The 16,803-nt window shown below is 41.2% G+C and overlaps 1 protein-coding gene across 3 annotated transcripts in view; it reads left to right on the forward strand.

The window, feature by feature from the left end:
- BORCS5 (BLOC-1 related complex subunit 5) overlaps positions 1-16,803 on the forward strand; it is a 123,937-nt gene that overhangs the window by 65,142 nt on the left and 41,992 nt on the right. The gene's annotated exons all lie outside the window — the stretch shown is intronic.

Consider the following 16,803-nt stretch of genomic DNA (forward strand, 5'->3'; position numbering starts at 1 on the left):
TAACAAAATGGCCCTTTAACTCTGGTGAGAGAAGATGGACATGGAAAAGCACACAAGTGATGGGGCAAGAATCACTGCAGATTAACAATTTTTATTTAGCAATGGAGGTAGTACATCTTTGAGATTGTAAAGTAGTCATTAGTTATACTGACAGATTTAAATTTGCCAACATCTCCAGCATTTTAGTACTTAGTTTTCATAAAATGTTGTATGCATATACTCTTCTCTCATGGGTTAAATACTATTATTTGGAAAGCTATTAAACATGACCTTTGATATTGCTTTTCATTGATGTGGCTTTGCATATATTATAAACTTATTTTACTGTATTATGGTCCACCAAGCTTTAATTTCCAAACATGACTCTTCATTGGCAACATGTGGTTTTTTATTTATTTTAATACTGAGTTCTCCCCTCCTCCCAGTATATCTAGGTGTAGTCTGTGAATCATTATTTTCATAAGATGATATGGTTTGGCTGTGTCCTCACTCAAATCTCCTCTTGAATTGTAGCTTCCATAATTCCCACATTGTCATGGGAGGGACCCAGAGGGAGGTAATTGAATCTTTCCCATGCTGTTCTCATGATAGTGAATAAGTCTCATGCGATCTGTTGGTTTTATAAAGGGGAGTTCCCCTATACAAGCTCTCTTGCCTGCCACCATGTAAGATGTGACTTTGCTCCTCATTTGCTTTTAGCCATGATTGTGACACCTCCCTAGCCATGTGGAACTGTGAGCCAATTAAACCTCTTTCCTTTATAAATTACCCAGTCTTGGGTATGTCTTTATTAGCAACATGAGAACAGACTAATACATAAGGTTACCAAATGGTACTGATGCCACCCTCTATTAGCTGGAATTTGAGAACCAGTGGTCTTAAGCACTATTTCTAAAATAAGTTCGACAAAACTAGTCCCATATAAAGAAGGTCAAACATTTTGCATATTCCCTTACCACTCCTTAGAAACCCTCAAAGCATATTATCTCATTTAAAGTTTTTAGGAGTCTCACAGTAAAGAAAAAGATTTTTGAAACTTTGTATTTAGTTTCTGAAAACCTAAGTATTTGATCGCCAAACACTTATCTTGGGTAACATCTGTTAAGTCTGGTAGAGTAGTGATTTTAGAACATTCTTTGGGAAATGCTATTGTAAACATAAGACTTTACCTTTTTAATTTTTTTAGAGACAGGGTTTCATGCTGTCACCAAGGCTGGAGTTTAGTGATGCATTCATAGCTCGCTGCAACCTTGAACTGCTGGGCAGAAGTGATTCTCCAACCTCAGCTTCTGAAGTAGCTTAGGACTACAGGTGTATGCTACCATGTGTAGCTATGTTGCCCAGGATGGTTTCGAACTCCTGAGGTCAAGCGAGCCTCCTGCCTCAGCCTCCCAAAACACTGGGATTACAGTTGTGAGCCACTACCCCCAGGCAAACTTTACTGTTTTTGACTATTGTGCTAGAAATTAATTAACTATGACATTAACTCTCAGAGAGATCTTAGAATAATAATAAATTGGCTTTTTGATGTTTATTCTTTTTAAAAAGTCCTCTAAGTTTGAGACCAGCCTGGCCAACATGGTGAAACCCCATCTCTACTAAAAATACAAAAATTAGCCAGGTGTGGTGATGCATGCCTATAGTCCCAGCTACTCGGGAGGCTGAGGCACAAGAATTGCTTGAACCTGGGAGGTGGAGGTTACAGTGAACCCAGATGAAGCCACACTGTACTCCCACCTGGGCGACAGAGCCAGACTCCATCGCAAGGAAAAAAAAAAAAGTCCTCTCATCCATGTCTGTTGTTTTGCAGTTTAGGAAGGTGTGGTATGGAGAGATTAACTGACTGACTCGATGTTAGAGAGCTGGGGAAGGTGTTTTGTAGCTAGAAGTGCCAGACAGAGCTTCTCATTATACCACATTTTCAAGACTTCAGAGCAGTGTTTCTCAGCCCTGGCTACATGTTAAAATTAGTCGGAAATTTTTTCCTCCAATATATATGATGGGAAACTTTACACATACACTGAAGAAGACAGAGTAACACAGTGAACCTTTATGTACTCATTACCAGCCACTATGATTATCAACTTGTGAATACTCCTGTTTCTTCCATATCCCCACTCCCTGCCACCCCCAACTGTGTATTTTATAGTAAACCCCCAGACATTATTTCATTCATAAATATTTAAGTATATATCTTTAAAGTGAAGGATTCTTTTAAAAAATAACTTTTAAACTTGAATTAATTTTAGACTTAGAGATAAGTCACAGAAATAATTTGAGAGTAACCGTATACTCTGCCCCATGCAGCTTCCTCTAAAGTTAACACTTTACATAACCTTAGTACAATGATCAAAACCAGGAAATTTGCTTGGTACAGTACTAGTAACTTAAATAGAGATTTTATTTTGAATTTTACCAATAAATCTACAAAGAACTCAGTCCTTTTGAAAAATATAGTCATAATGCTGTTATACCCAAAATATTTAAATTTTAATTCATTCAGCATAGCTGAGGTGCTGTTAAGAAAATACTGATGTCTGGGTCTCCAAACTGATTAGATCAAAATCTTTGAAGGGTGATAGAGTTGGGGCGGTGGGATGTTGGCTATTGGTATTTATGAAGGTGCTCTAGGTGATTCTAGTTAGTAACCAGGTTAGAACCAGTGTTTTGGAGCATTCGTTTAAAAATAAACTGAGTTTGGCTGGGCGACATGGCTCATGCCAATAATTCCAGCGCTTTGGGAGGCCAAGGCAAGCGAATTACTTGAGCCCAGGAGTTCAAGACCAGCCTGAGAAACATGGTGAAACCCTGTCTCTACAAAAAGACAAAAAAAAAAAAAAAAAAATTAGGCAGGCCTGATGGTATGTGCCTGTAGTCCCAGCTATTTGGGAGGCGAGAGGATGGTTTGAGCTCAGGTGGCAGAGGTTGTGGTGAGCTGAGAAATCTTCGCTGTAGTCTGGGTGACAGAACAAGACCTGGTCTCAAAAAATAAACAGTTTAAAATTCTGTTTGAAGAACTTTGGGATTCACTTTGAATAGTCAATAATTACCCAGAATTATTGCAAAACAGAGCCCAGCACTCACAGTACTTAGCAATACTTCAGCAGCGCTCTCAGGCAGAGGAGGTGAGCACCATTTTGAGGCTTGCATTGGTGATGTAATGTGTCCATTGCGTCTCTGTTGGTGAGTGTTAGCAAATCATATCCATCCGTCTATGTTCACTTAAGACATAAGCGTTGAAATTAGTCACTTCCAGATGAGTAAAGCAGAGGATGTCGTTTTGATCAAACACCAGCTCTCTGATATTATTCCAGATGTTTCCTGGAAATTTGGTTGGAAAGGTGAGGAAGTAACGTAATACTATGTGTTGAAAAGTGAGGGAACTTAATAACCATGGTGAATATGTGTTAGTGGAAGTATAGAACTGGGATCAACTAGAGGTCCCTAAAATTACAGTACCTGTGATCACTTAAGTCTGGATCAAAGGGAAACACGGCTATAACTATTTCTGATTCAGATAAAAGAAAATCAAAGAGTTAGCTAAGCTTTCCTTATGTTAAATGTGGATGATGGTCTTGAAAGAAGTTTATGTTTACAGATTTGTGTATGTGAGGAAGAAGAATGGAGGTAATTTCCTTTACAATCAGGGAGTCTAGTGACGTACCTTGACCACTAGTTCCTTTAATGGCAATAGGATGACCCCTCAGCCAGCAGTGTTGAACAGCTATTGCAGACCCATGTAATGGGAGGTTCTTTGGGGGTTCCAGAGACATGTAACATGGTCCCTGCTCTTTGAAAGTTTAGCCTGGATGAGGGAATGAAGATATACAGAACAGAAATAGGAAAAAGACACTGTTGAAAGGGAACGCTCATTTGTGATTTATAACAAAAGTTCTGGAGATCCTGGAGCAGACAAGGTTTAAGCTAGGTCTTTGGGGAAAAAAAGGATTTGGGAAATGAGAAGAAGAGAAGGGGCATTGCTACAGGGGAATAGCTTGACAGTCTTAGAAGAAAATTAACTTTGGGGCTTCAGGGACAATGAAGAAACTGGCCTGAGTTTTGGTGAGCCTGCTCGGAGAAATCTCTGCATTAAGAGCCACAGAATGTTGGAATTGGAAGGACCTTAGAGACCCTCTGGTCCAGCGCTCTCATTATTCAGATTTAAAAATTAAAGCCTGTTAGAGAAAGTAAGCACCTTGCCCAGATCACACAGTGAGATAGTGGCCACAATTAAATTAAAAGTGGATGAAGATCAAAGGGGATTTTTTTTCTTGCAGGTGGTACACTTGAACATGTTTACAGGCTGAGGAGGAAGAGGCAGGAGAGACAAGATCAGAGATGAAGGAGAAAGGGGAATTCTTAGAGTAAGATCCCTGTTGGAGCCTTGTGGGGCATTTGTTTTGAGAGAACAGGGAGGGTACAGGCAAGTGTATGCCAGGAGGGCCCCCAGCAGAGATCAGTCCCACCCAGCAGCTTGTGTATCCTCTGTGGAGAAGAGGGGGGTCATTTGTTGAGTGGCCATGGTGACTGGGTACAGTAATGAGTGCCACAAGGCATTGAGGGCTCTGTTGAGGCGGGCAACTTGTATTTGCTCTGTATTTGTGGACAGTTTGGCAAAATGGTTCTGAGTGTAAACTCCAGAGCCACATTGTCAAGGTTCAATCCTGGTTCCATCTCTGACTAGCTGTGTGACCTCAGGCAAGTTCCTGAACTCTTCTGAGCCTCAGTTTTCTTTTCTGTTCAGTTGCATGAGAGTAACATCCACCTCAGGTTTTTGTGAGGGTTTAGTGAGTTATTCTTGGTACAGTACTGGGGACCATGCCTGCCATATAGTAGGCACTATAGTGTTAGCTCTTGTTATTGCTTTAAATATAAATGAGGACCAAGGAGAAAGGCCTATCCCACTTGCCATGAATTGGCCCATATGAAATTACTTGATACCAGCAGCTGTCTAAATATTGCCCCATTTTAAGCTCTACTCTTAACCCAAGTATAAGAACTAAATAGAGGCAAAAAAAAAAAAAAAAATTTTTTTTTTTTTAGCCCACTGTGGTTTTCTTCAAACCCTGCATGATTCCTTTCATGCCACGAATATGTAGTTTTTGGAATTTCTGTAGTGAATTTAGCTGTTTATTCTGCTTTGTGGATAGGATGCTCGTGCCTGAGGAATATGGGCTTGAGAAATGTGAAGCTGGATGGTGGCAAACCATTAGTCCTTGGCTTCTAGGCTGTGGATACATGACTGCCTATGATTTTGGGGATTTCCTGTATATTGCATCATTTCTAGCTAAGGATTCAAGCTGACAGACACATTGTTTTAGGTTACATCTATCATTGAAATGTGGGGTAACTGAAAAGCCAGCGAGAAAGGAGTGTGCTTCCTCTCCAGGTGTGTTTTCCCTTGGGGGAGGGAGGAGGCTGGTGGTAAATATGCAGCCCCAGGAAGACGCAGCACAGACTTTTGGAGCTTCTCTTATCACTGCCCTGGGTCTTGTTTTTGCCTCAGGCTAGTTGCTGTCAGTGGGTAAATATGTTCATAGATTAGAACACCTTAGTAACTAAGATAAAGCCCCAAGGTTTATTTTGTAACAGTTGCTGTGTACTTGCCTAAAGACTTTGAGAGTAAATTCATGATATGATTCTGGTAACACCTGTTTTAATTCTTAGATGCATTGATAAGCATACTGTATCAACATAAACCAATGTGAAGCATGGAGTGGGGGTTCAGATGGACTGGTAAGTTGCAATCCTTAGAAAGCCATGTGATTGCACAGGATTATAAAGAGGCCCTAAAGTTTCTCTAATTTAGCCCTTTCATTGTGCAAATAAACCAAGGACTTCCGAATGTATATGGGATTTGCCGGACATCTTTCTATTGGTTAACGATTAAGATGATTTTAGAAGGGGAGTCATCTTTTCCACCACACCATACTACATCTGTTCTGCCTCTTTGGAGTCCTTCATTTCATTTTTGGTTATTCGTTTTTCATATGGTAGGTCCTCAACTGGTGTTTGAAAGAATGCATGGAGTTGCCATTCATGGGCCTGCACATAGGGCTGGACAGGGATCTCTTTTTGTCTTCGGTACTGTAATGTTTCAGACCCAGCTGGAGTCATTTTCCAAGTATTTGACCTGACTTCCTGTACTGTGTGTCCTCCCAGGGGGAGAGATTGATCCAGATTAAATGAGTTGTTCCGAGTGTTGCACAGAGCATCAGTGTCTGAATTGGCATTAGCACTCACTTTGAGCTCCTTCAGTGAAAAGCCTGGTTAGGGTGAGCTGTTGGCCAGGTGAAACTGCTGCTATCGCCCTGACACCGTGAATCGAATCTCCTTTAAATAACAACATTGTCAGATTCCTGTGGCTGCTTTTAAATATGGCTTCAGTGGCTGCTTTCTTGAGCTGAAATTGTAAAATGGGTTGGGAGTGCCTGTTTCAAAACTACAAATTTTGACGAGGACATGGAGATATCGGCTTCTTTTTGCTGAAATACTGAGGCAAGACATTTCAAGAAAATTTTATGTTCCCTTTCTATGTCACAAGTTACTCTGGCATAAATTCCAGGTTAAGACCTTACAATGTAATTATAGTTTCCCCCCTTCTTGTCTTTTGGGCAACCTTTCTTTTCTGTAAGAAATACAACTGGTCCCCTGGGTGGCAGGAAATCCAGGTGGGGGAGTGGGCTGCTTCTGGTTCGGCAGACTGTAAGGTATGCTGCACAGGGCTTCCTTGGGCCTGGCCCCACACTTCCTTTACACCAGCATTGTCCTGCCAAAAGCCAGAAATCCTGGAAGAGGGCCGAACCTAGTTTATTACTTGCCTGTTGGAAACGTAGGCTTGTGTTTTTTGGCAAGGTATGAGCAGAGCCTGGTTATTTGACTGCTCTGAGATTTAACTCCATTCCGTTTTTGGACAATGACATGTGAGCATGTGTGAACAGCAGCCCCATTTCCCCCCAGTTTGCCTGCCCTAGACATGCCCCCAGACAGCTGACTCTGCCAGCTTTCCCAGTGCCAGGTTCTAGAGCCCCTGTTCTTCTCCCTCCCCTGCTCATTTTCAGTCCACCAGAGTGGGCAGTGTCAGAGGCCCCATGTAGCCTCCTCTCTTGGGAGGAACCCCAGAGCACCTGCATTCTCTAAGCCAGCTAGCCAGTATTGAGGGCTTCTGGGTTATGGAAATGAAACTAGGGCTGGGAAAAGATATTGCCTGTCCTGTATCCGTTTCAATGAAGAGAAACAAGACTTTTAGCAAATTTGAGCATTGCCGCAGTGCCTAGAACAATGCCTGGCATGTAGTAGATGTTTAACAAATATCATTTGATGAACCACTTACATATTCTTCAATTATTTCATCCTAGAGACTGAGATCCGTTTTCTCATTCTGTCAGAGAAAAGAAAGGTTATGAGGGTTGCAGGGTTGCATTAGGTAGAGTAAGCTAGGCTGCAGCTATAAATAGACTAAAAAATGTGTAATGGCTCAAATGCACAGAAGTTTATTTCTTGCTTTTGTTCAAGGTGGATGTGTCTGGTTAGCAGGTAACTCTCCTCCATCGAGTTCAGGGATTCAGGTTCCTTCCATCTTGTGGCTCTGCCATCCCCAAAGACCAGTAGCAAAAGGGAAAAAAGAGCGGACTAACACCTAACTCACAGGTTCTTACAGGCCAAACCTATGAATGTTGCCAATGACTTCGGCTAGAAGTCATTTACATGGCCACAGCTAACTCAGAGAGGCTGGGAAATACAGTCTATATGTGTTCCCAGGGGTACACTAAATTTTGAGCTACTTTGAACATCTGTGTCATCTTCAAATTTAGATTCCTAAAGTGCATCTGCAGCCCAACTTTGAAATTCAGAAGGCCTGATGCAAGTTTCCATGGTAAATTTCACTTGGTTTAAGTCCTCCTGCCAATGAAAACCAAGACCTATACTTTTAACAATAAGTAAAAAACAAAAAAGCAAGATATAATAGTTTCTATTCAGTATGATTTAAACTGTGTTAAATATTCTTTTGTTTGTTTATTTTAAAGCAGGTTTGTCCAATCTTCTGGCTTCCAAGGGCCACGCTGGAAGAATTGTCTTGGGCCACACATAAAACGTGTTAACACTAAGGATAGCTGATGAGCTTTAAAAAATGCAAAAAAAACTCATAATATTTTAAGAAAGCTTGCAAATTTGTATTGGGCCACACTCAAAGCTGTCCTGAACTGCATGCAGCCTGTGGCCGAACAATCTTGTTTTAGAGACAGTCTCCCTCTGTTGCCCAGGCTGGAGTGCAGTGCTGCAATAATAGCTTACTGTAGCCTCAAACTCCTGAGCTCAAGTGATCCTCCCACTTCAGCCTCTCAAGTAGCTGGGACTACAGGCATGCCGCCTACCTGGCTAATTTTTAAAACTTTTAGTAGAGACAGTGTCTTACTGTGTTGCCCAGGCTGCTCTTGAATTCCTGGCCTCAAGCAATCCTCCTACCTCCCAAAGTGCTGGGATTACAGGTGCGAGCCATCTTGCCTGGCTATGTTAAATATTCTTAATAAATGATTAGACAGAAGGAAACATGACAGTGACTTAATTGTGGTTCCCTTTAGAGATGAGATTTTCAGTGGTATTTTGTTTTAGCCTGCTTCTCTTTTTCTATATTTTACAAGATTTCTATCTTAAACATGCATTACTTTTTTTTTTAATTTGAAATACTTTTTATTTTTTTTCTTGTAACTGATGGGTAGGCTTTATCTTCAGATATTCTGACTCAGTGGGTCTGGAGTAGGGCCTGGTACTGGCACTTTTATTTTTTAATTTAATTTTTTTACAGAGAGGGTATTGTTCTGTCACTTAGGCCAGAGTGCAATGGCATAATCATAGCTCACTGCAGCCTCAATCTCCCAGGCTCAAGTGATCCTTCTGTCCCAGCCTCCCCAGCAGCTAGGATTACAGGTACATGACACCATGCCCAGCTAACTTTAAATTTTTTTTTTTTTTTTTTTGTAGAGACAGGGTCTCACTAGGTTGCCCAGACTGATCTTGAACTCCTGGTCTCAAGCAATCCTTCCACATCGGCCTCCCAAGTGCCAGGATTACAGACATGAGCCACCATACCCAGCCTCTGTTGTTTTTTTTCCTGACAATATATGAACCTCATGACAGTTCTATCTCCCTGCCTGCAGCTTTTTGACTCAACAAGATAAGAATATGTCTCTGATAACTTTGTATGTATGTGTCTTTACATGTCTGCTTACAGTCAGCTCTGTGTCAGGCCTTCTTGTAGGTGTCAAGGAAATATCACTACAAAACAGATAAGAATCCTTCCTTCAGAGACCTTACACTCCATTGTGGACATAGACAATAAATAAGGTTAAAAAAAAAAAAAAAGATGAAATAGATGGCATGTAAGATGGGAAATACAAGAATTTAAAAAAAAAAAAAAAAAAGTAGGCTGGGCATGGTGGCTCACACCTGTAATCCCAGCACTTTGGGAGGCCAACGTGGGTGGATGACGAGGTCAGGAGTTCAAGACCAACCTGGTCAACATGGTAAAACCCCGTCCCTGCTAAAAATAAAAAAATTAGCCAGACATGGTGGTGCGGGCCTGTAGTCCCAGCTACTCAGAAGGCTGAGGCAGGAGAATTGCTTGAACCCAGGAGGCAGGGGTTGTGGTAAGCCAAGATAGTGCCATTGAACTCCAGCCTGGGCAACAGAGCGAGACCTTGTCTCAAAAAAAAAAAAAAAAGTAAGGGGATACAAAATGTCAGTAGGGTAGAAATTTTACATGGGGTGACCCAGAAGGCCTTCCCAGAAAGGCACTTTTAATATGAAGACCTCCTGGTCAATACTGAGCTAACCAGAGGCTCTTCTTTATAACTCTGTCTAAATCTGAAATTTATCAGATTATTTGACCAGATCCCAAGATTCTGTTCTTTACTATCAATCTGCTCATTGTCGTGTTTATCTGAATGTTCTGAACTAGAGTCTTATTTACTATCTATCTCTGTTGTTAGTTGGGAGGAGACTTGCAGATTTTTAAAAATGTCTCTTAATTGTTTTAGATCTCAGGGATTCCCAAGGGATTTCTTCAAGAGGTGTCCCTAAAGCTCAAAGCAGCATTTAATCTTCTTCTGCCCATGCTGACAGACTGACTATAATTTTGTAAGACTTTAGTTGACATCCTGGTGATCCTCCATAGTTTTCATTCTACACGTGAGTAGAGAGCTTTTCACTTGTCTAAGGTCATATCACGCCATTGCTGGAAACTGCCCATGACAGCCAACCTGCAGCCCAGAGCAAAAGGCATAATGAATGTGGAAGGACTCTGTAGGACCATATAGAGCTATATAAAAGAAAGGATTATTTTGGGGGAGTAAAAGTCATTTATTTCAAATGCAGCAAGATGAGGAGGGATTGCAGACTGTTATTCTGTAGAAGTATGAGCATGAGTGGCGCAACACAGCATCATTTCAGTGATGGTGTCTTCCTGTATCCCAGAGTGTGCCAGCCTCCTCTCTTCCCCTTTCCACCTGGAAGTTTACAAATTCTCTCTTTGCCCTTACTGAGACTTAGATTCTCTGGAGTCTGTCACTCACCTGCATCTCCATCTTAAATTGTAATAGTCATAGTTGCATTCTGTAAAATCCACAAAATTCAGATGGCTCCAGCCTGAAATATCCAGCCTCCATTTATGTTCCCTGACTTCTGCTGTGCCCCCGCCTGCTGGTGTCTGCTCCCCCATCAGCAACCGCCAACAGCCTGGCACATCCGGAAGTCTCAGCTTCCCTTGATCAGAAAGGACCTCCTTCCTTATGCCTCCCCGGTGCACAGGAAGTGTTTGCTGGAACAGTTTATGTGGTAAAGTTGAGTTGGTGCCTCAGCCATCTGCACGGGGAATGACATGGGCCTTTGGACTCTAGATCAGGCTCCAGCCTGATGTCCTGAGCAGCCATCTAGCATCGCCTGGGAGCACAAGGCAGCATCAGCGGCAGTATACCAAATCATTATATCAATACTATCATCGTCCCATGTGTGGTATCTTGGTTCTTTCTTCAGGCACAGGGTGGAGGATTTTAGCTGTAAGATATTTCCCTGTGCGCCACTGCTGAGCTCTGTTCTCTTAGTCTAAAAGGGATTGTGTTCACAGATGGTTTGGGTGCATACACGAGGGAATTATAGAGCACACAGTCCAGTTTTACATTGTTTCATTACCTTAGCCCAGGTTTTAAGATGTCGAGTGCGTCACTTTGGTCACACAAACTTACTTTTACCTCCCTTTAATTCTGGACATCGGAAAGGGGAGTCCAGGGTAGTGGCGTGACTTGGAGACATTCCTCACTATCCACCTGCTGTATCTGTGGAAGCTTCTTCAGCCCTCTCCTGATGGAGTGGTGACAGCAGCAATAGTGTTACAGCTGTTATTTTTACATGTTTACCATGTGGCAGGTCTAGAATAGGCATTTTGCATATATCATGTATATTTCACAGATAAACTGAGATTCAGAGATCTGAATGTGTTTCTTTTTTTTTTTTTGAGAGGGAGTTTCGCTCGTTACCCAGGCTGGAGTGCAATGGCGCGATTTCGGCTCACTGCAACCTCCGCCTCCTGGGTTCAGGCAATTCTCCTGCCTCAGCCTCCTGAGTAGCTGGGATTACAGGCACGCGCCACCATGCCCAACTAATTTTTTGTATTAGTAGAGACGGGGTTTCACCATGTTGACCAGGATGGTCTCGATCTCTTGACCTCGTGATCCACCCGCCTCGGCCTCCCAAAGTGCTGGGATTACAGGCTTGAGCCACCGCGCCCGGCCTGAATGTGTTTCTTGTTACACATTTGTCGAAAGTGGAGCTGGCATGCAGGTGCAGAGCTAACATCCACCTTCGAGACTCAAAAGCTGTGCTTCCTCTCCATATCTTTGTCCTTTGTCTCCAGTTCTTTAAGGGCTTGTTCTTCCATCCTGTCTCCTGCTCATGCCCAATGTTCAAGCACATTCTCTTACCCTGTATTCCTTTACAGTACTCACTGCAAAGTGTCACAGTATAAGTACACTTATACATCTCAAAAGCAGTCTTTATAGGATGCAACAACGCTTTAAAATAGCCGTGAAGACTCCACATTTACATTCTTGAAGTGGCAACTCTGCCTGCCTTGGGGATAGCTTTTCCATGCTTCCAACCTTTGGAGAATGAATGGGGCTTTTTACCAGCGTCTCAGAGCACTGTGGTGGTAAAGAAGGTGGACAGAGAGTGAACTCGTGCTGAGGGGCTTCATCCTTCCTCACTGCCACTCGGGAGGGGTTGCAGAGAGGGAGGCTCAAATTAGTGAGAAAGGCTGGGGTGCCTCTCTGACTAAGGCGGGGCCTTCTCCAGGCGGCAGAAGATCTCAGATATCTACGTGCTCTACAACATTGTCTTTCATGGGACCCAAGGAAATGTCTCCCAAGGAAAAGGAGGAGTGGGACTTGTATCCTCAGGCTTTTATTTTTACTTCTGATGTTTTTCTTTTCCTTATTTGCTGGGTCAGTGCCATTTTCAAGGCCTTTGTGGGGAGGAGGTGTGATCTGCCTGTTTAGTTTTGAAAACTGCTTAAAGGTTTTGGGGTTTCTTTCCCACTTTTCCACCTAGATGCGATGCCAAGGGTAAGAAGGCATCAGGGGAAGCTGGGCAAGTCATAAAGTCATTGTTGAAACAAAGTCATGCAATTCAAATTCCTGCCATTCTGATATCTCTTAATTCTCTTGAAGACCTGAATAAAATCTGTTCTTTTACTGAGACATTTAGATACATTGTTTGAACAAAGGAAACAGGGTGACTTCAAAATGTCCAATATGTGGAAATCGATGCCATTCAGCCTGTGGTGTAATTAATGAAAACATTGGCGACAGTCGGCCTCATTGTTTGTCATTGTGCAACAGGAAGTGGTACACTAATAAGGAGCCTGGGAAGGTTTACGTAATTCAGAGGGAAGCAGACGTGTGTGCAGTTTTGACTGATGCCCTGCTCACTGCTGATCCAAGCTCACCCAAGCAGGTTCCTGTTAATACCTGACGGACATTGAGATGTCTGATTTGATTTTGTCATTTGAATTTTGACATTGATTAACAACAGATTTTTATTTCCCTTATGGTCAGAAATAGTGTCTTGAAAAGCTTTGCTTTCGATCATAGTTTTCACACACAGTTGTAATTCATTGGGCAAAGCATAGTAGAACAAACTACGGAAAAGGAAATGTCACTGGTAGACGTTGGTCGCTTGGGGCAAGAGTGATGGCCCCTGGAATCAGGAGATCTGGAGTTCAGTCCTGACCCCGTCAGTCCCAGCTGTGTGAGTTTAGACATAGTGCTTGCCCACTCTGGAGCAATTTTTGTCTGTAAAAGGAGGGGTGGGGGTGCCCAAGACCCTTTCACCCCCTTCCTTTTACAGATGAAGACTGCTTTGTCTAAGCCCCCTTGGTGAGGTCAAGAATTGTGAAATGTTTGTACAAGTGAGATGTCAAGAGTACAAAGTGTACAAACGAACTGCCAGTGAAAATGTCATTTAAGTTTATCTGCTAACGAATAGTTTGTTCCCTTTGGTCTCCTTTCAGTTTTTGTTTTGTAAATGTCAATGTTTTGTCTGGTAATTCATTATTTTTATTATTAGAAAAGTAAGCAGCAAAGTGTTTTTCCATTCCACTTGACAGCATAAAAAATTGCCATTAAGTTCATCTTTTAAGGATTTCAAAAAGGCATTAAACACACTCCTCAACATGGTATGTATTTAACTGAAATGAGTTAACATTTGAATTAATTAGCCCTTTAGAAAAGATCGGCAAAAATTAGGCTGAAAAGCATGGGTTTGAATTCTGGCTTCACTGCTAGTACGAGCTATGTGACCCTGAGCACCTTTCGTTAACCTCTGAATCCCTAATGTCTCATTTCTAATAGGAGAGTGACATTCCGTATGAGAGTGTGGTGAGGTGTAAAGATAATGAATGTAAACTGCACAGTACGGTATCTGACAATTAGTAGATACTTAATGGATAGAAGCTGTAACTGTTATATATTAATTTATTATAGTAATTAAAATAACTAGAGAATTTGATGTGCATTGATTACCAAAAGAAATAGTCACCAGTATGGATGCCAGTTTTGTTTCTGTTAGAGTATGTGGACTGAGATTTACCAGAGAGGGATTTCTCTTGTCTGGTTGACAGATCAAAGGTACACCTATGAGAATAAATGGCAAGAGTTTTTTCTTACAGGCTGCCATTGCAAACTATTGTCTTCAGAAACAAGGTCACTCAAAGTGTCCAGTGTGTGGTAATTGGCGCCTTTCAGTATGTGGTAATTGGTGCCATTCAGCCTGTGGTGTAATTAAGGAAAACATCTGTCCATTGTTGTCCACTGTGCAAGAGAGAGGCATCCAGGAAAGATTCATACAGAGGACTCCCAAATCCTCAATGAGAATGATGATCTGGAGGAGGGTCAGACAGCCAGAAAGAAGATAGTTGACCCTGAAAGCTTTTGTTGCAGCCTGGCATAACCTAACCTTTATAATCTGTCTGAATCTCCACTGCAGGACAAGTAGCCATGGTCTGGTGGGGATAGAGGTGGCAGGTAGGCTAGAATGTGCCACATCTTGACTTGTGGTAATGGGCCTCCTACTCTTCAGAGTGGTAACAGCTAATAACATGAGTCAAAGACCAAATCAGTGGGTAGCCGATGTATGAAAACACAAGCACTGGCTTCGCAGAGTGGAAAAAAGAAAGGTCTCGAAGAAAGTGTCAGAAGCAAAAATGGTAAGTATGTGAGGAGATGGGTATTTTAATTAGCATGACTATAGAAATCATTTCACTATGTATATGTATGTCAAAACATCACGTTGTGTGCTGTAAATATATAGTTTTTATTTCAAAAAATGAATACTGTCAGTATGAATTCATTTAAAAATAAGCAAGCTTGACGTTTCAAGGAAATTGCTGAGAACGGGCATCTCACGCTTCCTTTTGGTGTTAAGGCATGGTATAGTTAATTTAAAGATGCAGGATCTTATGAACATAGCTTTTTACCTTGGACTGTTCCTCTTGCAGACTCAGCTACCACCTTCCTTTATTATTAAAAATGTCTTAATTACCCTCAGCAATCTGTTTTAGAGCCACCTTCATAGTGTCTAGTTCCAGATTGCCAAATAGGTTTCTTCATCTTTGTAAGCTCCAAAGTGGCCATCTGGGGTTTGGTGTCAGGAAGGGTTCTGAGTCCAAGTCAGATTTAAAGAATAACCGTGATCCATTACTGATATCTCTCAGGGGTCTGAGACAAGGAATTGAATGTATTTGAATATATTTATTTTATTGTTGTAAAAAACTGAGTTATAATTCACATAGTTCACCCTTTTACAGTGTGCATTTCAGTGGTTTTAGTATTCTTGCAAGGTTGTCCAACTACATCACTGTGTGTAATTCCATAACATTTTCATCTCCCTAGAAAGAAACTATGTACATCAGCAGTCACTCCCCATACCTCCATTCCCCTATTCCCCGGCAACTACCAGTCTACTTTCTGTCTCTATGGATTGCCAATTGGGGGTGTTTCATATAAAGGGAATCATATGATATGTGGCCTTTTGTGTCTGGTTTCTTTTACTTAGCATAATGTTTTCAAGGTTCATCCATGTTGTAGCTTATATCAGTATCTTATATCTTCTTATGGATGAAGAATATTTTATTCTATGGATAGGCCACATTTTGTTTATCCATTTTTCAGTGGATGGACTTTTGGGTTGTGTCTACCTTTGGCCTATTATGAATAATGCTGCTATAAAAATTTGTGTACAGGTTTTTTGGTGAACATATAATTTACTTCTCTTGGGTATATAGAAGTGAAATTGCTGGCTATATGGTAACTTAATGTTTAACTTTTTGAGAAATGGCCAAACTGCTTTTCAAAATGGCCATACCATTTTACATGCCTTCCAGCAATGCACAAGTGTTCCAGTTTCTCCACACCCTCACTAACATTTGGAATTGTCTGCCTTTTAATTTCAGCCATCCTGGTGGGTGTGAAGTTGTATTCTTTGTGCTTTTGATTTGCCCTCCTCTAATGTCAAATGATGTTGAACATCTTTTCATGTGTTTATTGGCCATTTGTATATCTTCTTTGAATAAATGGCTTCAGTTGTAATTCCAAGGCCAGATTTTGCCCTAGGGATAGTACTGATTTATATAGTTAGGCTAACTGCTTCCTAATTGGGAGAATTGGTAGCTCTGAATTTCAGAAGCTTTATGTAAAACATTGTGGCAGTTTTCTTCGAATGTGATTATTTTTTGGGAACTTTTTAGTTTTACTACCATGAAAAACAAAACTTCCAAGCATATTTGGCCATTCATTGTTAGAATAATATAAACATACATGTTTATAGCAGTGTTCTGTTTTCATATCATTCTTACATATATCATCTCATAACCATTACAACACTGCCGTGAGATAGGATGAACATTAGACATTATTATCCTCACTTTTAAAAAGTAGAAGCTGAGAGTCAGCTTGTGACTTGCCCAAGTTCACCAATTAGTAGGATTTAAATTCAAGCCTTCTGACTTACTTTTTTTTTTATGGTAATGAATTATTAGTGATGTCAAGGATTTGAAGGGGGAGCTTACATTGCTAAAAATCAGCAATATGCCCATCTTCAAATAACAGATTGTTACTGACCTCAGAATGTATTATTTGAATAGCTGTACAACCGGATGAATTGTTACTTTTCCATTTAGCCCCTTTAGCTACAAAGTACTTACAATAAAAGAGTAGAATTACGTATCACTGCATGTTCATTACATTTTGAACACAG

This window comes from Aotus nancymaae, unplaced genomic scaffold (assembly GCF_030222135.1).
Source record: "Aotus nancymaae isolate 86718 unplaced genomic scaffold, 86718_ANA_hifiasm-v0.15.2.pri h1tg000016l, whole genome shotgun sequence".
Lineage (NCBI taxonomy): Eukaryota > Metazoa > Chordata > Mammalia > Primates > Aotidae > Aotus > Aotus nancymaae.